The sequence below is a fragment of the Corvus kubaryi genome, unplaced genomic scaffold, assembly GCF_017639235.1.
Source record: "Corvus kubaryi isolate FWS band 111438036 unplaced genomic scaffold, C.kubaryi_AGA036_p1.0 130, whole genome shotgun sequence".
NCBI lineage: Eukaryota > Metazoa > Chordata > Aves > Passeriformes > Corvidae > Corvus > Corvus kubaryi.
Genome location: NW_024580665.1, coordinates 4,525,479 through 4,539,669, shown reverse-complemented (window position 1 = coordinate 4,539,669; position 14,191 = coordinate 4,525,479). Strand labels below are relative to the sequence as shown.

The following is a 14,191-nucleotide window of genomic DNA, read 5'->3' as shown; positions in this document are numbered from 1 at the left end:
GGAGGGCGAGCACCCCCCCCGCGCCGCGCTTTCCCCCCGCGCCGCCAATCGCCGCGCGCCCGCCCGCCCCGCGCGTCGCGGGGCCGCCGCAGCCGCGCTGGCGCAGCCAATGGGCGCGGCGGGCGGCCGGTGACGACACACGGGCCGGGGCTGGGGCTGGGGGCAAATCTTGTGTTTCAAGGCAGCGCGCAGGGAAAGCGCGGCGCGGGGGGGTGCTCGCCCTCCAGGCCCCTTGCCCGCGTGCCCCCTCGGAGGTGTGCGGGCACCTGGGAGGCGAGACCGGCGCCGGCCGGGGCTGAAATGGGTCCTGAAAGGCATCATCACGCTCCCTGGTCTTCGTCCGCTGGGAATAGGAAATGCACCGTGAAATTCGGGGCTCCCCCGGATGACGTCTGCGTGTGACAGCCTGTGGGCTTCTCCTGTCCGCATCCGAACGTGGGAGAAGCTCAGCAGGAGTGAGGCTGGAGCGACCGGCTCCGGCCACTCCTGCGACAAAGAGGGCAGTTCCTTGCAAACATCCTCCAACGCACCAGAAGAAAAGTCTTATTCACGGTCTGTGTTTTCCTTTCTCCTTCATTCTTTTCCAATTTTGCTTCCCTTGGCAACGTGTGGTCCTTCTGCTCCTTTCGAATCCACGGGTTCAGCTCCTCCATGAAAGGTATCAAAAGTAGAAACAGACCCAGCTTTGATGAGCATGATCTCACATTTACAATATTTTCAGGGGAAAAAAATGTGCAGATAAACATGACCAATTTTACAATCTCTGGGCACGGAGCAGTGCTGGGGCTGGGAGTACCAGCCATGCTCTGAGCTTGGGGCTGTGCCCGGTCCCAGGGCTGGCAGGAAGCTCTACCAGCTCCAGGTGCCACCAGTGGAAAGGGCTGTGCTGTTACATACCAAAGTGAGCATACCTTTGGCCATTTGTTTTTGTTTGATTTGTTGCATCTCTCCTGATGGAGATGCACTGGGTATGTTTAATGACACATTATGGAGCAGCCAAGGCCAAGCAATGAGGACTTACCTTCTGGTGGCTGCTACTGGCAAAGGTAAGGCAGGCCACATGCATCCAAGAGGAGATAACAAACCCTCCCAGCCCCACCACACAGCATGTGATCTTGTCTGACTACAAGGGATCACACTGCTGCCTTACAGCTCATTCAAAGGACAGGTTCTCCAGAAGCAAGAGCTCACTGAGTCACCCAGTCCACACTGACGTGACAAGCAGCTCCTACTGAATCACTACTGTCCCTTCCTGCTGTAAGCTGAAATCTCACAAAGGTTTTCTTCCCCAGTATGAGTCAAATCTGTCACTTAGCTGGCTGGCTCTGCAGTGATTACAGTCAAGCCATAGAGCAAGTTGTCAGTGTTCTTTCCACCCCCACAGAGAATTACTCCTGTGGATAGATGACTTTCAGGATCCTCTAAGGGCAGCAGGAATTGTGCAAATCTGCTGTCCCTCAACAATGGAAGAGGAGGCCTTCCACTTTCTGCTGCATGTAGTGTCCACCCCAGTGACAGCACTGCGTGCATCCAAGAGCGTTGGGACAAGCAATGGGGTGACTCCTGCAGAGGACACTCTTGTTGAGCCAAGGTGGGTTAGTCAGCAGAGAGTGCAGGCTTTCACCTTTGGCTCTTCCCCCTTCAAAGTCCATGAAAAGCTTTTGGAGGAATGTCCCTTGACTGCAGTGAGGAAGGGAATGCAGCTGAAGGAGCGGTCAGGGTCCCCACAGGCTCACCCAGCCCTGCAAACCACACTGGCTGCTGCAAACTGCTGTTTAAAACAGCTCAGAGCTGGAAAGGACTGAGCAGGTTGGGCACCAGCAGTACCCAGCCACCTTCAAAGTCATTCCTGATGGCTTCAGAAAGACTGGTGGGTCATCAACCAGCCCCACACCCTGGAGCACCACAAGCCATGGGAAGTACGTGTCCCACTTACAGGCTTCCAAAAGAGGAAGGCAGCTCAAGGAAAAGCTGCAGATAGAACATGAAATCAGGCAATTACAGATGTTAGGACTGAATCTGTGAGTGAATCACTTTCATTCCTTTTAAAAAGTCCAACTAAAATCTAGTTTTAGCATAAACTTTTAGCAAAACTGCTCTTATGAGCACCATAAGAAAACTGCAGGCTCTCTGAAGCACCAAGCCCAGTTCAGCTCCCATCTGACTTTGCCAAAGGCTGGGCAAGAGCAGATGAAGGGAAAGTTTCAGTTTCCTTTCCCCTGTGAAAGAACAGAAACTTGACTCCGTGACTGCATGCAGTGAAAAAGCAGATCAGATCCCTTACTCTCAGCCCTGTCCAAACTACAAGTCTCCTGGGAGCCAAAGAAACTTTGCAAGCATTGACTGTGCACAGTGGAGTTTTGCCTGAAAATTACAGAGGGTTTTTAAACAACTGTGCATTTCAGGTTGGCCTTTGGAGACCACAAAGCCCTTGAACCTGTGCATTTCAGCCTTTCTGGGTTCTCCAGCTATTTTTAAGCTGCTGGATGGAAGCCAACTGTCCCACCATACCTGATAGGAAGCTGATTTTGCATGCCTGTCCCATGCCTTCCTGGCAAAGGAGACAAAGAGAGGAAGCAAAAGCAAAGGCCACAAAGGGGAAATTGCCCAAACTACAGAGCTCCCTTGCTTCTCATCCCAGCTGTAATGACGCTGACCCTGTTGGAGCTGGAGGGCTCTGCTGCACACTGTGAGCAGCTCCATGTGCTGACAGTGGGCACATTGCTCAAGCACATTGCTGGGAGAGGGAGAAAACAAGTGACTGTATGGTCAAGGCATCTACAACAGTCCCAGGGTGCCGGGCTCGGCAGTGCAAGCTGGACTTGCTCCACGGGTCCACCTGGGACGGGCTGGGCTGGGCCAGACCTGCAGAGTGTGGCTGGGCCTGACCTGGCCCAGACATGGACATGGTGATGGCTTTGTCCCCACAGGGCATAGGAAAGTGGGCCGTCCCTGCTAGACATCAATTCCGTGTGACTGTCATGTGGATGTCCCAGCGAGTTGGAAATGCTTCGAGAGTCCGCACGCCCACCCATGAGGTCCAGCCTCCACAACCCGCAGGACCTGCCCAAACCCTGTTTTTTTCAGGAGCCATCTGGTCTCTAAGCAAGGATGTCATCCTGCAAAAATAACTTCAGAAGCTGCCCTAATTTGAGCCCCGATGCCCAATGCTTTTTGGTATGTGAGAAGCAGGAGGAAGTACCTGGCTGGACCAGGTGCATCACCAACCCCAACAGCTCCTTTCTTGTGTACTAAAATAGGCAGGACTGGCTGTATCACAACCATCTCTGCCGGAGTGTCTCTGTGATGGGCTGTGCACAAGCTTCCCAGCCTCTCCTTGGGGCATTCCCAGCCAGGAGTCACTCAGGGGCAACTCCTTCCTGAAGATGCAACCCCACAGAAATTCAGGGCCAGGTAGCCAACACCTAGCAAAGCAAGAGAAAGAAGTTTTAGCTCTGAGCAACAAATAGCCTTCTTGCAGCCTCCAAAACGTGCCTGAGGACTTCGAAAGCCTGATGCCCAGTAACCTCACCTCTTAAATTTAATCAGATAGAACCTCCCAAACTGACTGCAGAGCTGTAGACTTGCACTGCCTGACCAGCACCCCCCCCGTGCCAGAGGGGTGTGCAAGGCTGAATGTCTCAGCAAAGGACACCAAGCACCAGCATTTTCAGAAATAAAATGTACGGTTTGCTGGGATGACCAGTGAGTTTAAATTCTTGAGTAAAAAGAGGAATCCTTTCAAAAATCTGCCTGATCCTGCTTTCACAGGGAATGCGCCCAAGCAGGGCAGGAATTCAGGAAAGCTCTGCAGATACACATCTGCAGGATGCCTTGGTCAGCTATGTAGAATGTAACCTTAATGGGATACATGGTTCCAGAGGTGGCTCAGATATGCCCTAGTGAAAGCACAAGGGCACAGAGTGCCCTCTGCTTCAACAGGGCAGGAAGGTGGACACAGCCTTCATCCACACTAGAACTCGTTCTGCCATATTTATCACACCTTGCTGGCAAACATGACACAATCTGAGCAATACAGCATGACTGCTGATGGGGTGTCAACAGGTTTTCATGGGAAGAAGGTATCCCATTAAGGATCCCAATAATCTCCCACATTCAGTGGTAGCTGCCAGAGAGCTCATCTTACAGATAAAATTAACTCTGATCATCAATTAATAAACCCCAATAAGAAGCAACTTATTCTGTCCTGTAAGAACTGTGGGTATTACAGTCCCCTGCAGTTTTCCCCCATGCCAAGCTGCTGAGGCACCCGCACTCGGCCCCACAGTCCCATGCCTCCCCGAGGCTGCATTACATAGGGGACTGTGGGAGCCCCTCCACCATCCCTGCCGAGCCCAGGCAGCTCCCGGGGGGTCTGAAATGGCACCACAGCAGCACTTGATTAACTGTGCCAGAAGCTGATGTGGGAAGCACTGGTGGGAGGGGACACAATGGGACACTGCAAGCTAACAATTAAATTTGGGGCCCTGCTTGGCCCATGATGTCATGGCTTCCCAGCACCCAGTGATTGGCTGTGGGTGAGCATCTGCTGGGAGCTGAGGATGATTATTTGCCTGAGGTTCAGACCTTTCCCAGCGGCTCTGAATCAGGCTGGTTGTCCTGACAACCTGGATAGTGGCAGCTTCTGATAACCACGTAATGAGGTTGTCACAAAAAGGAGCCCCTCCATCAGAGAGGTTTAGGGATCATTAATATTTCCGAGGGAGCGTGAGAGGAGAGGTAAGGGGACCATCTGGCGATGCTGGAGCGCGTCAACAGCCTCCCTTGGAAAGGAGCTTCATTAGATAGGAACCACCTACCGACATGTAGCAATGGGAACAGGCAGGCTGCCTGCCAGCAGCGAGGGGTCCCAACTGCTCAGCTGTGGGATCTGGGATACGCTGAGATCCAGGCAAGGACAGAACAAGGAGGACACACAGGTGCTGCCTGGGAATGATTCAAGTTGCTGAGTAGTGAAAGTACCCAGGGCTTACGTGGGCATGGGGCAGTAACACAGCCTGGGAAAAGTGACACAGTGAGGCTGGCACACAGAGGCCTTCCCACCGTGCTGCTGCTCTCACGTGCTGCCTCTTGGAGGGTAAGGCACCGAAAGACTCTGTGCCTTGGATTACCCCATTTGCAGGTAGCTTCTGTGAATGGTTAGAATACTTCCCACTCCTGTCCTACAAATCTCGCTCAGGGGCAGGGCACAGACTCATAAAGAGACTCACAGCTCATTCAAAGAGAATTCATGCATGGCTGCTGTCCTGAGGGTCCCTCTCAGCTCAGGTGCAAGACAGGACAGAAATGTCCCCTGAAGTCTGAAGACTGAATCTGTGGGATCACGCAAGGCACCAAACACCGTGTCTTCCTCTGGGATCTACCCATGTACTGTCTTCTCACCCCAGGAAACTCTTTGTCCTTCACCCTGTCCTTGTGAAACATGGGTTTCATTCACCCTGTACTCAAGAGACCCACGAGGTACCTCCCTGTGGCTGCAGTAACTGTGGATTGAGGTGCTGCAGTCTGAAACCTTCATGGATGGCAGTAACACCACAGCTTGGAGAAGCTCGGTTGCCAAACTACTGATCCCCAGGACCAAGTTCCTGGAGAAGAATGCCCACCTTCATGTCAAACAACACACTTTTTAAAAAACTTTCCTGTAAAATGACGAAGTCTGAATCTTTCCTAAGAGGAGACAGAAATTACCTCCATAGATAAGTCCTTATGAATCTTCCAGCAATAATTGACAGAATGTGTCTTTTGTGTAATTTTAGTTTGTTCTAAAAATATCTACTAAGTGTAAACGCTTGCTAAAGTCAGTATAAGACTTCATTAATATACTTAACACTTTATTTAATAATAAAATTTTTATATTAAAAGCTGCTGTACTTTTAGTACCTATTTTTACCTCAAACCACGATTTCCCTATTCAAAATTATTGCTTCAACTGTGGACTTAACTGAGATGTAATAGGACTATTAACACATGTCAATTAAATACCAATCAACTACTAAAGACTGCATTTAATAGATACATTTCTTAATATACTACTGCTATACCTCATTAAAATGGTGTTGAATCTTCACAACTGTTGTAAACAATCAAGTGGGATATAATCCACCTCCAGGAGCTAGTAGAACTAACGTAGTGCTCTCCTACTCTGGGGAGGTGTGTGATAGAAAATTCAAAGTTAAGACAAAGATACAGTTGATTACCTATAACAGAAATACTCTCAGATAAGTAGTAGGCATCAGGTTCACAAATCCTGCCTCTCTCAGAAAGGAAAGGAATGTCTGCAAGGAGATCCCCAACCTGGAAGAGGATTTTGCAAGAGGGAAACAATATGAGCTGATACTGCTCATACCTGTGCTCTGCAATCCTACCAGAGCTGTCTTTAGTGATTCTTCCCCATGGGAAGCTCTACAGCCCAGCAGCATTGCTCCTCCAGTTTTGGCAGACAGGAAACTGAGGCAAAGAGCAGCTCAGGCTGGGCAGCAGGTCAGTGGCAGCTGTACAGTAACCTCCCAGTATTGTCTCCCATGGAACCCCAGTGTCACTCCCAGGCCTCTTTTTTTTTTTGTAAATTGTAATTTAAATCACCTTCCAACAGGAGTAACAAGACTAACAGCTTGAATGTATCAAGCCCTACCTTAACACAGCTTGTAAACAGAACACCCCACAGCTTCCTGCAGAAACACCAGTGGGATCCAGAATTTTTCAGGACAATCACTGTAAAGTCCAGTCGTGATTTGCACTTAAACATCAACCATGCTCCTTCATGGGGAACATCCCATTTGACTGAAAACAAACAAAGATGGCCCACCTGCCTGCTGAATTTTATCTGCTCAAGATGTTGAATTCAACCTGCTCTCAGGACTGAGAAAGTCAAGATTCACCCTATCTATCCAAACAGCACAGAATGGTTTCCAGTCCTTCTTGGCACCAGAGAGTAAGATTCTTCACCCAGGGCAGTGTGGCCAAGCCATCATAGCCCAGCACAAGCACCAGATTTACTGATACATGACCATGCCCAACCCCCTGCACTAGAGAATCTCAGTAGAGGTGAGAGATCCCTTCCCCTGTAGGAACCGCTATGCATGACTATGTGCAGTACGCTTTAAAGGAACAATCTGACAGTAAAACCACCATGGCAAGATGGGCAAGTTCAGCAAATTTATCTTCTCCAAAAATAGTTGTCATTCAACAGTGATTCTTCATTGGAAGAGCCACACATTACCGTGCCTCTGTTTTCAGCTTGCAAAATGTCTAGAGGTGGGTGACACATATAAAAACCATTCTCCAGCTGTTTATCTTTGTTTTAGTATGAAAAGCATTTGCCAACGTACTAGATTTTTACACAAGTTATTCTCCATTTTCTTCCCAACTACTTGGGAGCAGGAATGATACCAATTCTTGTGCCTGCCAGGAGACATCAAAATAGAGAGGCTCAAGAGGTGAAATGTCATCATTTTACAGGCTGCCACACTGTGGCAGTTCAGGCTTAGCAGTGTCTGGATATGGGGTTTTAATTTACATTCACCTCGATGTAATCATTAAGACTAATTACTGAAGCACTGAGGTGGAGTAAGTGTGAAGCAGCCCTGCCTGCACAGCCCTCAGCTCCTGACATCTGATCTCAGCTCTGTCAGCAGGAGACCTGCTGAGCTCCCACCTTGATGTACAGACTTGAAAGGGGTAAACCATTGGTGGTACCTGACATTCTAGGGTTTTAGAAATAGTGAATATGGAGGTCAGTGTTTAACCTGTGACTGTCCAGAGCATCTCAACATCCCAGATCAAAACCATATCAAGGTAATATCTAAAGGGAAGGTATGAAAATTAACTGATTCAAGCCAATAAAGCTGTTAGAAAATGAAATGGAATTAACAGCTTTTACCCTAGGACCACTACTGAATCTTTTTAATGCCTGTTTGTCAGGCAGACAGTTTGCAATAAAACAATCTTGCTCTCTGGCTCTTTTCCACTGAATGCAGTTGTACTTCAGGAGCAGAAAGGGCTTAGGCAGGGATTCAGACCTCTTTGTTGTGCTCCATCACCAGAAGATTTCACATGGGGATGATTCTGGACTGAAGACACTAGAGTGCTGTTTGCTGTGGAAGGGAAGCAGTGTCGAGCAGCTGCTAGGAAAACTTTGCCATACCTTATCTCCTGCTGCCTTCAGGGTATTCTGGTGAAAGCAGAAAGGTCTGATGCCACAGAAGTCCATGATTTCCCTATGAGCCCTGAGACGGGCTCCATGAGAGCCGGAAGGGAACCAGCCTGTGAAGGGAGCAGCAAGGCACTACAAAACAGGATGGAGATACAGACTTACATCCAGAAACTGACAAGCTGAAGAGGAAAGACTCTACCTTATTTTCAGTTTATCATCCCATGATAAACCAGTCAGACAGACTCCAAGCCCAGGCTGACTTACCTCTGGCTGGCCTGTAGCACAGACACACGCAAAGGTTTGCACCCTTCAGGGACCCTAGACCCTCACCTATGGTATCATAGGGGAGGGGCTGAGTTAATGTTTCAAAGCAGATGAGAAGCTGAGGCTGCTTTCAATTTTAGTGGTTCCTTCCCCTTCCACAAATGAAAGTGGATCCTTATGTCCATGTGCCTCTTCCTGCTCATTCAGCTCTCCCTTGAAAATCCACTTTTCCCACAGAAAATGTTGTGAATCTGAGAATTAACCTCATACTAAACCAGTATGAACTCTGATTTCACAGCTCCACTGGTATCATGGGTGAGTATGAACAAAGGTGCTGTGGATGGCAAACACATAGCTCTGCACGATGGCTTGTGATGGCTAGAGAATGCGGGTTCCCAGTATGCTGCAATGCAAAGGTACCATAGGCATCAGGATGACATCAGCCCACAGGGTCTGGAGAAGAAAAATGTCTTTATGTGGTTCCCTTTCCACAAATGCAGGCTTCATTGCCTGGAGAATATCCCATGACAGTTAGAGTTTACTACCAGGCTGGCTCAGGGCAGTGCCCTCCCAGTACTAGAAGACCAGAGACAAGGGTTGTCTGTGCACTTCTGCGCCAGCCTGCAAGACTGAAGCCTTACAATTAGAAAAAGCATGATAGAGAATGTGTGTCTTGACTTAGAGAATACCCTTCTCAAGCTTACTGGGGTTGTGACCTGGAAAATTAAAATGCAAGAAACTCTCCAGCTGCTGACCAGGCAAAGTGGTTGATATTGGATTAAAGATTCAAGGCTCTCTGCTGTAGCACACAGGCACTAACTGCACCAGCTGAAGTGCCCCTCTCTTCTTTCGTGTGCCCAGTAACAGCTACAGCAGCAGGACTGAGACTGTCTTTGCGATACAAACAATTTGCAATGGTTGAAGAGAAAGATTCCTCTGAAACCTGATTAAATGAGACACTTCAAACAGGATTTCAGGAAGCTGGTCCAGAGGAAGGATTATTAGTGAGACTGACCACATCACGATAGTAAATGGAGAATGTGCCAAAAACTAAACTTACATGTACAGACCACCTCAGTGCGCTTACTTCTTTAGAGGAGAATATCCCCTTCTTCTCTTCACTCTCCAACACCTTCCTTCCCTTTCTGCCCTGCACACACTTGCAGCTCACACCAGGGCACAGCCAGTAAAATGTGCAAGATTTGTTCGTGCCAAGCAGTATTTCTACTGTTTGTCTCCAAACCCTTGGTTTTCTTTGGCCACAAAGAGAACTCCATAAGCAATAGTGAAGGCTAAGCATGGGTGCAGGTACAAACACCAAGGAGAAGTTCATGCCATAGACTTATCTTCCATGTCATTGGGACAGCTACAGTCTCCTTTGACATAGCATAGATGGAACCAAATATTTGAAGACAAAAGGCCACTATCCCAGAAATAATCCTTTTATCATAATTCAGAGTCCAGAGAGCAGTGCAGCATGAGTTTTATGACAAAACAGTGGGTTTTTCCTTCTCATGATTCTTGAATTATGCATTTCAGTGTGCAAAACAACCCAGGTTTGACAAGTCTTAGCTGAACAGTAGAAGAGTTTTGAAACCCAAGATTAAGGAAAGATATGTTCATGAGACCCTGGCCACATGACAGTCAATAGGAAGAGGGTATGACCTATTGGACGCATTTTCAAAACACTTTCAGTGACAGCTCCTTTAAGAAGCTCAAGGAAGCACCAATTTCAGCATGCATCCACAGGGTGGGAGAACACCGTTCATGGAAAATCTATGGAAGTTTTATTCTCCATCCAATATGGATCAAAATCAAACATAGTAAGAAAAAATATTTTAAGGATTATAAGAATGACCTTTTGGCCAACTTGAGTCAAGTGTATAAAGCATGACAGTACATTTCAGCCCTTACCCCTGACTGTGAAAGCTGGTTGTTCAGAGAATGCAGTCAGTCTTATTAATCTGGTGCTCAAAGATGTCACCTAATCAAGAGCTGGGATCAGGAAGAATTCCTCAGTTGACATTAAAATGTTAAATGCAATGGACTGAATCCAATTATTATTTCTATTGCAATTGCTAATAAATGAGAGGGGGCTGGAGGGTCTGATTTCCAAGATAAACACGTGGCATCAATGCCACTGGAGACAGAGACTGATTGGAGCTTTGGACCTGTTCTGCTCTGCAGTGCCAGGTCAGACTCCCCTTCCACCCTGGGCCTGCTGATATCTGGGAATCCAGTAAGCTCCCATGGGGTCAGAGAATCCCTGTCCCAGTGATAGTGTCTGGGTGCTCTCATGCATCACAAAGGCTACAAACCTGCATGGTTACCCAACTGTTCTGCTAACCTCCATGTTCCATGAGATATTTCCTTCTTTTGGTACCCATAAAATACAAAGCTCAGGGATTTATGATCCCTGGTAAACCCAGCATGTAAACAGAGAAACCATCTCCCTCCATGTTAATTTATCTTGTAAGATATCTCATATCAGGCCTTCATCTCTTCAGCCAAGGTATCAAGACAGCCTTCCTTGTCATGGATATGCCTTTGCAGTCAGCTGGTAAGTCTCCCTTCCAGTCTGAGCTCTTCAATGCAAAGATATGTCATAAACCTTCCTCCCAAAAAAATCCTTCACTGCATGAGAGGAATACGACTGGGGTGCATTGACAGCTTTCAACGACCTGAAATGACTTTGTGAAGTTTTACAGGGACCCAACTCAGCCAAGAACAATCACCCTTAAAACAGAAATTTAAATGAAATATCTTTATTTTTTCATGAAGGAAAAAGCAGCATGTTCCACTGGAGCACCCACTCCACCTCTGTGCCACTGTGACACCTCCACTGGCAGTCACACAGCTTCTGCCAGTGCCCAATGAAGCCCACCAGGATGGGGCATCACACTCAGTATCCACCTCCCAACACTGTATGGAGCAGGTAACGATTCCATACGAACAATCTTTTCAATGACAGGTCCCATCCCATATGGAGGCCACTGTCAGAGAGGAAGAGAGCCAGAGGCCAGTACTGTATTTGGTGGTATCCCACATGCTCTCCTGATGCCATGTATCCACACTGGACTCCAGCCAACAGGATGCAGCCAAATGTAGTAGGTGATTCCATGACATTACTCCAGCTTACACCAGTGTAAATAAGCCTGGGCTCCTGCCCTCCCTTTCCTGTGCTACCAGTGTGGCTTTACTGTGCAGCTGCCAGTCTGAATGCCAACCCACTCTGCCTCTGGCTTTCTGCAGGACCCAGACTCTTATGCTTCAGTGCATCCTTGCAGTCGAAACAAGATGTTTGCTCATACATATTTTTAATCCTGTTGCTACCCTGGCCCCTTCTCGTTAGTGGCCTTGCACAGCCGTTGGTTCCACACCAGGGGAACAGGCCAATTATCTTGCACAGCCCAGGGAAGAGCCACTGCTCCAGGAGGAGAGGGGTGCTTGCCCCATGGGAACAACTGCTATCCTGTGGTGAGGGGAGGAAATCCCAGAAGTTCATAAAGTCTCAACAAGGCAGGGGAGGAAATGCCAGATAAATTCCTCATCACCAGAGGAAGAGAAACACCATCCCTCTGGCACATGCTGTCTTTGCTACATCTCAGAGGGCTGCACACAGCCCTGCAGTTGCAGGTAAGCAGTGATTTCTGGAGAGCAGCTCCCTGGGGCAGAGCTCTGGGAGTAACGCACAGCTGGGCAACTCCAGGGCACACTCACTCTTTACAAGACAAAGTGACACGTGGCCACAGACTCACAGCTGGCTGGTAGACACATATGTTGCTGAGCAGGATGGGCTTACCCATCACCAACATTTCAGCTCCCGTTGACTTGTACTGAAGCTCCCAAGGGACCGCCTTAGCCAAGACCAGTCACACTGACCACAGTGTCTCCTTGGAGCTGACACCTGCAGGTCAAGCTACAATAAGGGCTACCAGCATACAGCCTCATCCAACTCTCCCTGTGCACTGGGCAGACACATCAAGCCACAGAAGAAGGTAAGACAGGCACTCTGCATTTTGGCTAAGCCAAAATCTCTCTTGTTCACTTTTCCACACAGACATCACCACAGAGACCCACCCCTACTCCTTCAAGCTTGTCATCACATGAGACATGGGCTCCATCTCCCGAAGAGATCTGATCTGTCAGCTCAGGCTGTGGCACATGAAACCCAGCTCCTCCTCCTCCAAGGAGATAAGTGACTGTACAGCCTTAGCTACACTTACTGGTGTCTGCAGTGAGGGAAGAGGAGGCTGACTTGCCCTTTGGAGGTCCAGTCCCTTCACCACCTGCCTTTCCCAAGCCCTGAACCAGCAAAATGGATTTTCACACTCAGTCCTGCACACAGTCTTGGGCAATCCCACGAGATTTTATGTGGCAGCCATGCTCTTTTTGAAACACTGCATGGTCCAGAACAGACTGACTGCGCAGCAAGGTGAATCACAGCTGTGAACAAAATGTCTGGACAATTTCTATGGCAAAAAAACTGGCATTGCTTCATACTACTGCTGCCAATTATCTCCTGGTTGCACAATGAATCCCTTATCACCTTCTCTCACCAGTGCTGGACAGGAGGGGAGCTTTACAGCCTTTGCTTTCGCCTCACTAATCTTTGCTGGGCTGACAAGTCCCATGGACCAGGAACAGACTGCTCATCTGGCTCAGAAATAGAGCCTGTACTTTGCCTTCACTGACTGTTGAAAATGTGCCCTCAGATGTCCTGGTGTGCCATTTTTGTCTTCTAATGAAAGCTGAATGTCACTGCTCACCCCACCAGGAACAAATGCCAGCACCATAAAGCCCCAATTCTGGCCACTTCTTGCACCAGACAGCAGTTGGACTGTCTGTCGCAGGAGAGGGGCACTGGGCAGGAGCATGCCACCACATCTGATGCCAGTACACCTGGTGCCATGTAGGCCATCCTGTTGTCAAAAAACCCCAAAGTTTGGTGGTGACACCAGTCATCACTGAACTAGCAGGGCTGCATCACTACATCCCTCCTGTGCCCTTGTACCCACCAGGCCTGGAAAGATGAGCTGCTCTGAATGGAAACAGGGTCTCACCAACCCAAGGCTCTCTGCTTACTGCAGCACTGGCCACCTGCCCTACAGTGTCTGAGTTCAGCAGGTGAATGTTGCCCTATTCTGCGCTTTTTGCTACACATGCCAGAAGTGATCGGGGCCCTTCAAAACCCTGAGACAATGTTGTGTATTCATGAGTGCCATCTGCTGGCACCTTCTCCCTTCATTAACCTTTCCAAAGCCACTTAGTGGGGTGTGGAGCTCTCCAGATCCAGAGCACATGGGTACACAGAGTACATTGGCTCCTGCTCCCTTCCTAGCGGGGGTAAAATTCTGTGCCTTCTCCAATATCCCAAACTTTTTGGTCTCATCAGCTGCTGGAAATAAATCTGGTAGATCCATTCTATAACATGCTACACGAATTGTTTAAGTAAAATGAACATATTTCCCTGGTAGGGTAAGGATAAGAGTTAAGGAAACACTTGAAACCCCAAGAGATGCTTAGTGATGCTTCCACTATCTGGATAACAAGACATTAACACAAAAAATATCCACCCAACATATTAATGTACTGGCTTCTTCCTCAAAAGACTGCCTGGCCCTCTGGAACCTCAATGTCTAAGGGTTACAGCTGCAAAGAGAACCCCAAGACTCAGAAAGCCAGGTATCTTGCAGAATGTGCTGAGGGCCAGAAAGAATGGCTCTGCCATGAGGGACTTACAGTTTCTGCATC

General features: G+C 48.5%; 1 protein-coding gene across 4 annotated transcripts in view; it reads right to left on the bottom strand.

The window, feature by feature from the left end:
- The window catches only part of LOC121665181 (serine/threonine-protein kinase PAK 3), a 132,184-nt gene that overhangs the window by 74,016 nt on the left and 43,977 nt on the right, over positions 1–14,191 (bottom strand). The window contains exon 1 of one of the 4 annotated variants that reach the window (XM_042029160.1): positions 267–356. The exons of the other annotated variants lie outside the window; for them this stretch is intronic. The gene's annotated coding sequence lies outside the window, so the exon portion shown is untranslated. Of the gene's footprint in view, positions 1–266; positions 357–14,191 lie in introns of those variants that run through there. 4 annotated transcript variants of the gene reach the window in all.